Source organism: Humulus lupulus, chromosome X, assembly GCF_963169125.1.
Source record: "Humulus lupulus chromosome X, drHumLupu1.1, whole genome shotgun sequence".
NCBI classification, from domain to species: Eukaryota; Viridiplantae; Streptophyta; class Magnoliopsida; order Rosales; family Cannabaceae; genus Humulus; species Humulus lupulus.
In genome coordinates, this window is record NC_084802.1 from 174,801,385 (window position 1) to 174,809,843 (window position 8,459).

Below are 8,459 nucleotides of genomic sequence, written 5' to 3' on the forward strand. Positions count from 1 at the left end.
ATAATAACACAAACAGTCAACAAACTAAACACATAACAACCTACACCAACCCAGGTGCTTCACCAAGCTCTGGGTTCGCAGTCTTCACCAAACGGGTGGATACAACACACTTAGAAGGTCTTACCCTAGCGGCCTGCACTCAGCGTGCTCAACGCCAATCCCAACCCCTTGCCGTACCCGGCTTCTTGCCGTTCATGGCCCTCGCTGTTCCCGACCCTCGCCGTTCATTCATAAACATACATAACATTCACAGATATTCACACATAGATTAAGCATAAATACTAGGGCCACGCCCTGAAACACAAACAATAGGGCCATGCCCTGCTCTACGGGTACAACAATTTTCTTACATGTGTCTCGAGCTGATAAGTCAATGCGATACCGAGCACAGTCCCCTAATCCGAGCTTTGACGTAAGCCTAGTCAAACACATCCAATAATAACAATCCATCAAGCCTTAAACCAAATAATGACTTTGAAATACTATTCTAGCCTCCGGGACCTTGAATTCTACTAAACCAGGTAGTAGGATCCTTCCCGAGCCTTAACATTTGGGTTCTCGGGCTAAAAACCTTCAATTTCCATTTTTCTCTATTTTGAGTCGCGACCTGCCCACTTAGGGTCATGTTGCACCCATAGGTCAGAGAGAAGAGCTCTCTCTGCTGAAGGACACGAGCCACAGTGCTCTAAACGATACGTCGCGGCACCTGGGCAGATTTCTGAGGCCCCCAGACCTCTACGTTCAAGTGGGTCGCGATGCCTGGTGAACAAGACCGTGACTCGAGTCTCAAAACCCATAAATGCCACCATTTTTAGACTTCTAAATCTCCTGAAAATCAATCCAAACCTATGCTAATGCTAGAATTAAGCCCCAAATCGCTTATATTATGCTCAGGGCAACACATAATCTCGAAAAAATTGAACAAAACCCCATCACAACCCAAATTCAATCACCAAGGTTTCCAACCCCCAAAACTCTAACAAAAACAGAGAAATTTATAAAAAGACTTGCTCTAATCCTTACCTTTGTAATGATCTCGCCCTGAGCTAACTCTAGTTGTCACAAGCTTTAAATTTCCCCAAGCTTCAACCTCAAATTCAAAGCCTCAATCACTAGAATTCCCAAAAATTGATTAAGTCTTAAAGAGAAGGAGCAAGAGAACCCAGAGAGAGAGCAAGAAGGATCGAATGTTTTTGTTTTCTTTTGGTTTCCAGAATGGTGTAGTGGCTAAGTCTAACCCCAGTTGCCTAAGTCCCAAAATGCCTAAAATGCCCTAAAGCGTATCCTCAATCCTTTAATGCCACCAAGGGAAATCCCGTCATTTGCCACATCCCGCTAAGTCCTCGAGTGTTCCTATAAATCCCCATTTAATCCCTACATGCCTGAATAAATGCTAAATTACTACATGTTACCCGGTAATATCCAAACACATACTATATTCCCAAAATACCCCTAGGCTCCTCCCGAGCCGAGAATTCGACCTCGTTGTGACTATTTAGCTATCCGCTCCCTAGGACCGTCTCCAATCGCACATTACAAACATATTACCACACCCTCGTGGTACTAATCACAATGAACAAATAGATCACAATTATGCTCTCAACAGGCTGAAATTACAAATATGACCCTAATAGCCAAATGGGGCCCACATGTATATTTAATTCACCTAAACATGCATTTCTAATCACATAATCATTTAATTCACATATTAACATAATTAAATCAATTATTGCCCTCCCGACACGCTAATCAAGGCCCTAAACCCTATTAGCAAATTTGGGACGCTATAGCTATCTCGTCCTTACAGAAATTTCGTCCTCGAAATTTACTTGAATAACTCAGGATACCGATCCCGCATATCAGTCTCAAGCTCCCAAGTCACCTCTTCCACTCTGTTGTTCCTCCACAACACTTTCACTAAGGCGATGGTCTTGCTCTGCAAGACTTTATCTTTTCAGTCTAGAATTTGAACCGGCTTCTCTTCATACGATAAACCTTGATCCAGTTCCAAGTTCTCATAACTCAGCACGTGTGCAGAATCTGATACATACTTTTTGGAGCATGGATACATGAAACACATTGTGAACCCCTGATAGAGCTAGAGGCATTGCCAATCTGTAGGATACCTCTCTGTACGCCCTGGTTTTCCCACGGGCTATTAGCAAGCTGAGATACGGCCTGATCGTGAGATACGGCCTAATCATGTCTACCACGTGGACATCCCCAAGACCGGAGCTACCATCAAAAGATCCTATCTCCTCAGCTCGAGGTAACCTAAGGGTTTGCCAAGGTTAGATTGAGTTTGGACTCTGAAGGCCACAGGTCGAGGGAAGCATCCAGCTCGTGGAACGAGCTAGAGTTGGAGGCTGTGACCTTTTATAAAGTCAACCACGCAAGGTAAACGTGCATATATCAGACATCACATGTTTGATATATCCCTGACTTCTCGGACACGCAGCATGAACGTGCGCATTCAGACACCCACGACTGGGTTGGGCCGTGCAGCCCATTATCCCCCTCACTTATTGATTAGACCACACTTCATGTGTCAGGTTTTAGGAATTAATCATGAATGTCATAGAGGTGACATGATAGGTAAGAAGGTCACGGGATGACCTTCTTACCAACTCCCAGGTGCCCTCTCCTATAAATATGGAGACCCTGGGAGTTGCAAAGGGTTGGATTCTATTGTGTAAGAAATACCCTGTAAAAGAATACCAAGCATATAGCAATAATATTGACTGGTGAAGTAGAAGGATTTTAACCTTTGAACCACCTAAAAATGTGATTGTGTCACTAGCCCATTTCTAAAAAGATCATTCATCTATTTTGGTTCAACATAAGCACTAATCCCTTCCTCTTATTTTCTTAATTACCTGTTGGCGAAGAACCGCGTCAACAGTTTGGTGCTTTCATTGAGAGCAAGTTAGATTGGTGCTGTCGTAAACATCCACTATGGTGACCACTCGATCCAGACACGGTAACGAGACGGAACAGCATGATGGGCAGGAGGCTCATCATATCGCCATCCCCGGTGAACAAATTCCTGAGGTCCAGCAGCGGCCGGGCAAGCAGCCGGTGGGCCAAGATGACACTGGAATTTTGGTGCCCCGGCCACCTAATCCAAACCCAGGTTATTACACTGCGGTGGAGATGGAGAATGCTCAGCTGAGGAGCCAGCTAGCAACAGCTAATTAGCAGATAAAGGAGGTGTTGGCTCGACTACCCCCTCTTACAACCGACGCTAACGTCGGAAAGAGGCAAGGCGAGACTCATAAGTCTCACCGGGGGAATCGATCTAGGCCTAGCCGCTCGGACAGACCTCCGACAACCAACTCTATTCCCTCATCGCATCGTCGAGAGGAAAACTTCGAAGAAATGCCTAGAGCCGAAAACCAGTACAGCCGTTCGGTCCGAACTTCAACTCCCAGCTCCCAACCAGCCTCGAGCGCGCCCAGGAGAGCTCGAGGAAGTTCCAGAAGGAGATCCGGGAAGGGTTCACAACATCAGCCCGTCCCCACCAGCCGTCCTGCGCCTCGTCCAGATCGCCAAGCGCGGGACCCGCAGGTTGGCAGGGCCGCGAGGCCCCCACCTAACTTGATCCGCCCTGATGGAACCAGGATCGATTCTCCGGTCAGGCATCCTCCCTCACCAATAAGATATCTGTCTCCACCTCGGCCCATCCGAGATATCCCAGCCTATGGAAGCAGTAGGAGAAACCCGCCGTCTGTGGGACCTTCCCGACGTAGCGGGATGCCGAGAGGGAGCCCGGATCCTCACCCCCAAAGGCGGACTACGAGCTTTTCTAACGGGAGCTACTGGATCGGCAGTCGCCGGAGTGACCTTTCTGGCGGAGACCTGCATCAGCGTTTAAGCTCGGCACAAATTCCTCAAACCACCCAGGGGGGTGACCTGCGAGATCGCCTTAACTCTCATAGAGGAGAACCAGTAGGAGGCGGCAGCCATGCTCGCTCAGGGGGAGACCTGTCCGAAGTACGTAACGGCGGGAATGCCCCAAATAACCTATCTCAAGATAGGAGGGGCAATAACCCACCAAATATGTACAATGGATCCAGAGCTATTGAGCAGCCCCAGAATAACCAAGGAAATCAGGACAAAACCCTCGAGCGCCTGGCTCAGATGGAGGAGCTAATGAGGAAGCTCTTGTCGGAGAAAGAGAAAGATGAATATGATTCGGGGGACGAAATGGAGCTCTTCGCCCCCAGCATAGCAGCAACGGCTTACCCACCCAGTTTTCGTATGCCGCACCTGTCCAAATTCAATGGAGACGGAGATCCGTCAGATCATCTGGGGATGTTCAACACCCTGATGATGGCCCACAACATTGGCCCGGAGCTGAGGTGTCTGATATTTCCCTCCACACTGACTGGACCAGCCAGGCAGTGGTTCAAGCAAAGCAAAAGACAATCAATCAGCTCCTGGAAGACTTTCTCTGCTGACTTCAAAAGGGCATTCCGAGCCTCCCAGGTTGCCCGCATCAAGGCCGATTCTCTGGCTAACATGAGGCAGCAGCCCGACGAACCCCTGAAGACTTACCTGGGCAGGTTCGCGAGCGTCGTTGTTCAGGCCAGAGACGCGAATGATAGCTCCAAGCTCATGGCCTTGAGGATTGGGATCCTCGTCGGAGGGGGACTCTGGAAAGACATACAAATGAAGGGAGTTAGCTCGGTGAACGAGTTCCTAAATAGGGCCCAGGAATGGATCAACTTGGAGGAGGCCGAAGCCTCAGCTACAGGGACCAGCCAGGTCCTTGAGCAGGCCGCTAGAGTAGGGACGGAGGTCGTGACAGTGACCCAAAACGTCACATAGAATAACCAGCTCGGTGGAGGCAAAAGATAGGGGAACGGCGAGGGCAACCAGCACGGCCCAAAGAAGAATAAGTCCGTAGACAAGTTTAAGCCCGTCTACGTGACTTATACAGAGCTCACCCACTCTAGGGAGAACATCTTCCTAGGTAACTCTACTCGCCTACCCTGGAAGAGGCTGGAGCCGTTGAAGCACCAGAAGGGGAAGAGAGACACCTCCGAGTTTTGCCGTTTTCACAACGATGTTGGCCACAATACCGATGATTGTAGGCATTTGAAAGATGAGATCGAGACTCTCATCCGAGCCGGCCCCTTGGCCCAGTACGCGCGGAACAGGGTTCCAGCAAGTCGACCTGCTCCGGAAGTCCCGGCCAGTCAGCCCGGGTCTCGGGTAGATCAGGACGTCCCTCCTCCCGTGATAGGAGGAGAGATATCCACAATATCTGGAGGTCCGCATATGGCTGGCACGAGCAGGGGTGCCCAGAAGAGGTACGTAAACGAACTCAAGGCGCATAATGGAGAAGAGTTCGTCCCGGAACAGCGTCTGCCAAAGCAGCAGCGATTGGAGAGGCAACCGATTATTTTTACTGGAGAAGATGCGGGCCATGTCCAGTTCCCTCATAACGACCCTCTGGTCGTAGCAGTTCAGCTCACTAATTGGAAGGTTAGGAGGGTGCTGATCGATAATGGGATATCGGTAAACCTTCTATTCCGGTCCACACTGGAGAAGATGGGTCTGACTATCGTCGAGCTGAAGGCGACCTCCATGATGCTATATGGTTTTTCGGGAGAAGGATCCGCGACCATAGGGACTATCGAGCAGGTGATCACCCTAGGAGAAGGACCTCGGACAGTCTCCAAACTCCTTGAGTTCGTGGTCATCGACTGCTCCGCTGCGTACAACGCAATTTTGGGACGATCCACGCTCATAGCCTTTGAGGCCGTCACCTCCATTCGCCACCTCGCGATGAAATTCCCTATTTCCACGGGAATATGCACTATCCATGGTAATCTGCTCACTGCCAGAGAATGCTACAGCATTTCCATGAAGGGAAAATCGAAACCCGGGCAGCTAGCAATGGCCATCCAAGGTGGTGGAGAGGAATCTCAAGAACCCTTAGCTGATCCTGAGATTGAAAAACCTCAGAGCGCCGAAGGGGAAAATATCATCTTAGGTGAGGATATTGACCCCCGAATAGGCAAGGACAGGTCCGAGCTCCAAGCTATTGAGGAGCTTGAGGAAGTAAACATCGATCCGCAGAACCCTTCACGGATGGTCAAGCTCAGGAAAATCCTCTGTAACAAGAGGAAGGCAGAGTTGACTAAATTTCTACAGGACAACCTGGATGTGTTTGCGTGGTCGCACGAGGACATGGTGGGAATCAGCCCAAGTATCATCATGCACACCCTTCATCTGGATAAAAGCGTTCCTGCGAAGTCCCAGAAGCAGAGGCGCCTCGGAACAACCCGGGCTGAAGCCTTAGAGGAAGAAGTAGCCCGGCTCAAGAAATGCGGCTTTATCCGTGAAGCCAAGTTTCCAATTTGGGTCGCCAACCCCGTGCTAGTCCCGAAGCCCAACGGGAAGTGGCGGACCTGCATCGACTTCTCCGACCTGAATAAAGCCTGCCCCAAGGATTGTTTTCCATTGCCAAGGATTGACCAACTGGTGGATGCCATGGCGGGGCACGACCTCATGTCCTTTATGGGCGCTTACTCAGGCTACAATCAGATCGCCATGAATCCGGCAGACCAAGAGCACACCAGCTTCATGACCCCGACTAACGTTTATTGTTACAAGGTCATGCCATTCGGGCTGAAGAACGCTGGTGCTATGTACCAAAGGTTAGTAAATAGAATGTTCGCAAACCAAATTGGGAAAAACATGGAAGTGTACGTTGATGACATGCTAGTCAAGTCAAAGACTGCCGATAACCATGTTTCCAACTTGGAAGAATGCTTCAAGATACTACGGGAGTATGGCATGAGGCTTAATCCACCGATAAGTGCTTGCCATTCTACAACCTGCTCCAAGGAAATAAGAAGTTCGAATGGACAGAAGAGTGCGAAAGCGCTTTCCTCAACCTGAAGGCACACTTGGCCGAGCTGCCTGTATTATCCAAACCAAAGGCAGGAGAGTCTCTTTTTCTCTACCTAGCTGTCACAGAGGATGCAGCTAGTGCTGTATTAGTCCGAGAAGAAGACTGGGTTCAGAGACCAGTCTACTACATCAGCAAGAGACTTCTCGGAGCTAAATCCCGATACCCGTTGATGGAGAAATTGGCATTCAGCCTTATCACGACCTCTCGAAAGCTCAGGCTGTACTTCCAATCCCACTTTATACACGTCATAACCGATCAGCCTTTAAGGCAGGTTTTGCAAAAACCTGAAGCATCGGGACGTCTGTTAAAGTGGGCTATCGAACTCAGTCAGTTCGAGATTTTGTACACCCCACGAATGGCTATAAAGAGTCAGGCCCTGGCCGATTTTGTAGCAGAGTGCACAGGATTCCGAGAGGATCCTACAGAAGACTCACCCTAGGCATCGTGGAGGATCTTCGTGGATGGTTCATCCAATGAGAATGGCTCTGGGGCTGGAATCATTTTAATATCCCCTGAGGGACATAGATTCCACTCGGCACTGAGATTCAGATTCAAGGCCTCCAACAACGAGGCCGAATACGAAGCTTTGCTGGCCGGGCTAAGAATAGCCCAGGAGCTGAAGGCGAGCTCCGTCCAGTGCTTCAGTGACTCCCAGCTCGTGGTAAACCAGGTTCTGGGCGAATATCAAGCACGAGGACCCAAGATGGCTGCCTACCTAGCGAAGGTAAAAGTTGAGCTGCCCGCGTTTGGGCGAGGCTCAATCGAGCAGATACCTCGGGAGTAGAATGCTAACGTAGACGCTCTTGCCAAGCTCGCCACCTCCGGGGAGACAGAGGCTCTAGGGTTAGTTCCGGTAGAGTTCTTGGAAAAACCAAGTATAGAAGAAGCCCGGGAGGAGGTCGAGATGATCGACGCCAGGCCGACCTGGATGACCCCCATCCTTGAGTATCTCACCGAGGGGAAGCTACCTGAAGGGTGCAATGATGCGCGACGAGTACTGTACCAGGTCCTAAGGTATACGATGGTGAACGGGATGCTGTACCGACGTGGACACTCCCTACCCCTCCTGCGATGTGTTCTTCCAGGCGAAGCAAAGGCCATCTTGCAGGAAGTGCATGAGGGTTTTTGCGGAGATCACACTGGGGGGCAAAGCTTGGCCTTAAAGGTCCTGAGGCAAGGATATTACTGGCCCACTCTGTCCAAGGATTCGATCTCGTATGTCAAGAAGTGCAACAAGTGCCAGCGATTCCCCACCGTTGCCCGAGATCCCTCGGTCGAGCTGAAGATGATCTCGTCCCCATGGCCGTTTGCAGTTTGGGGGATCGACTTGGTTGGCGCCCTCCCTACTGGAAAGGGCGGGGTCTGATACACCGTGGTGGCCATCGACTACTTTACGAAGTGGGCTGAGGCAGAACCTTTGGCAATGATAACTTCCAAAAAAGTCCTCGACTTCGTGGTTAAGAGCATTATCTGCCGATTCGGGCTGCCCAAGAAAATTGTTTCCGACAATGGGACTCAGTTCGACAGCGACCTC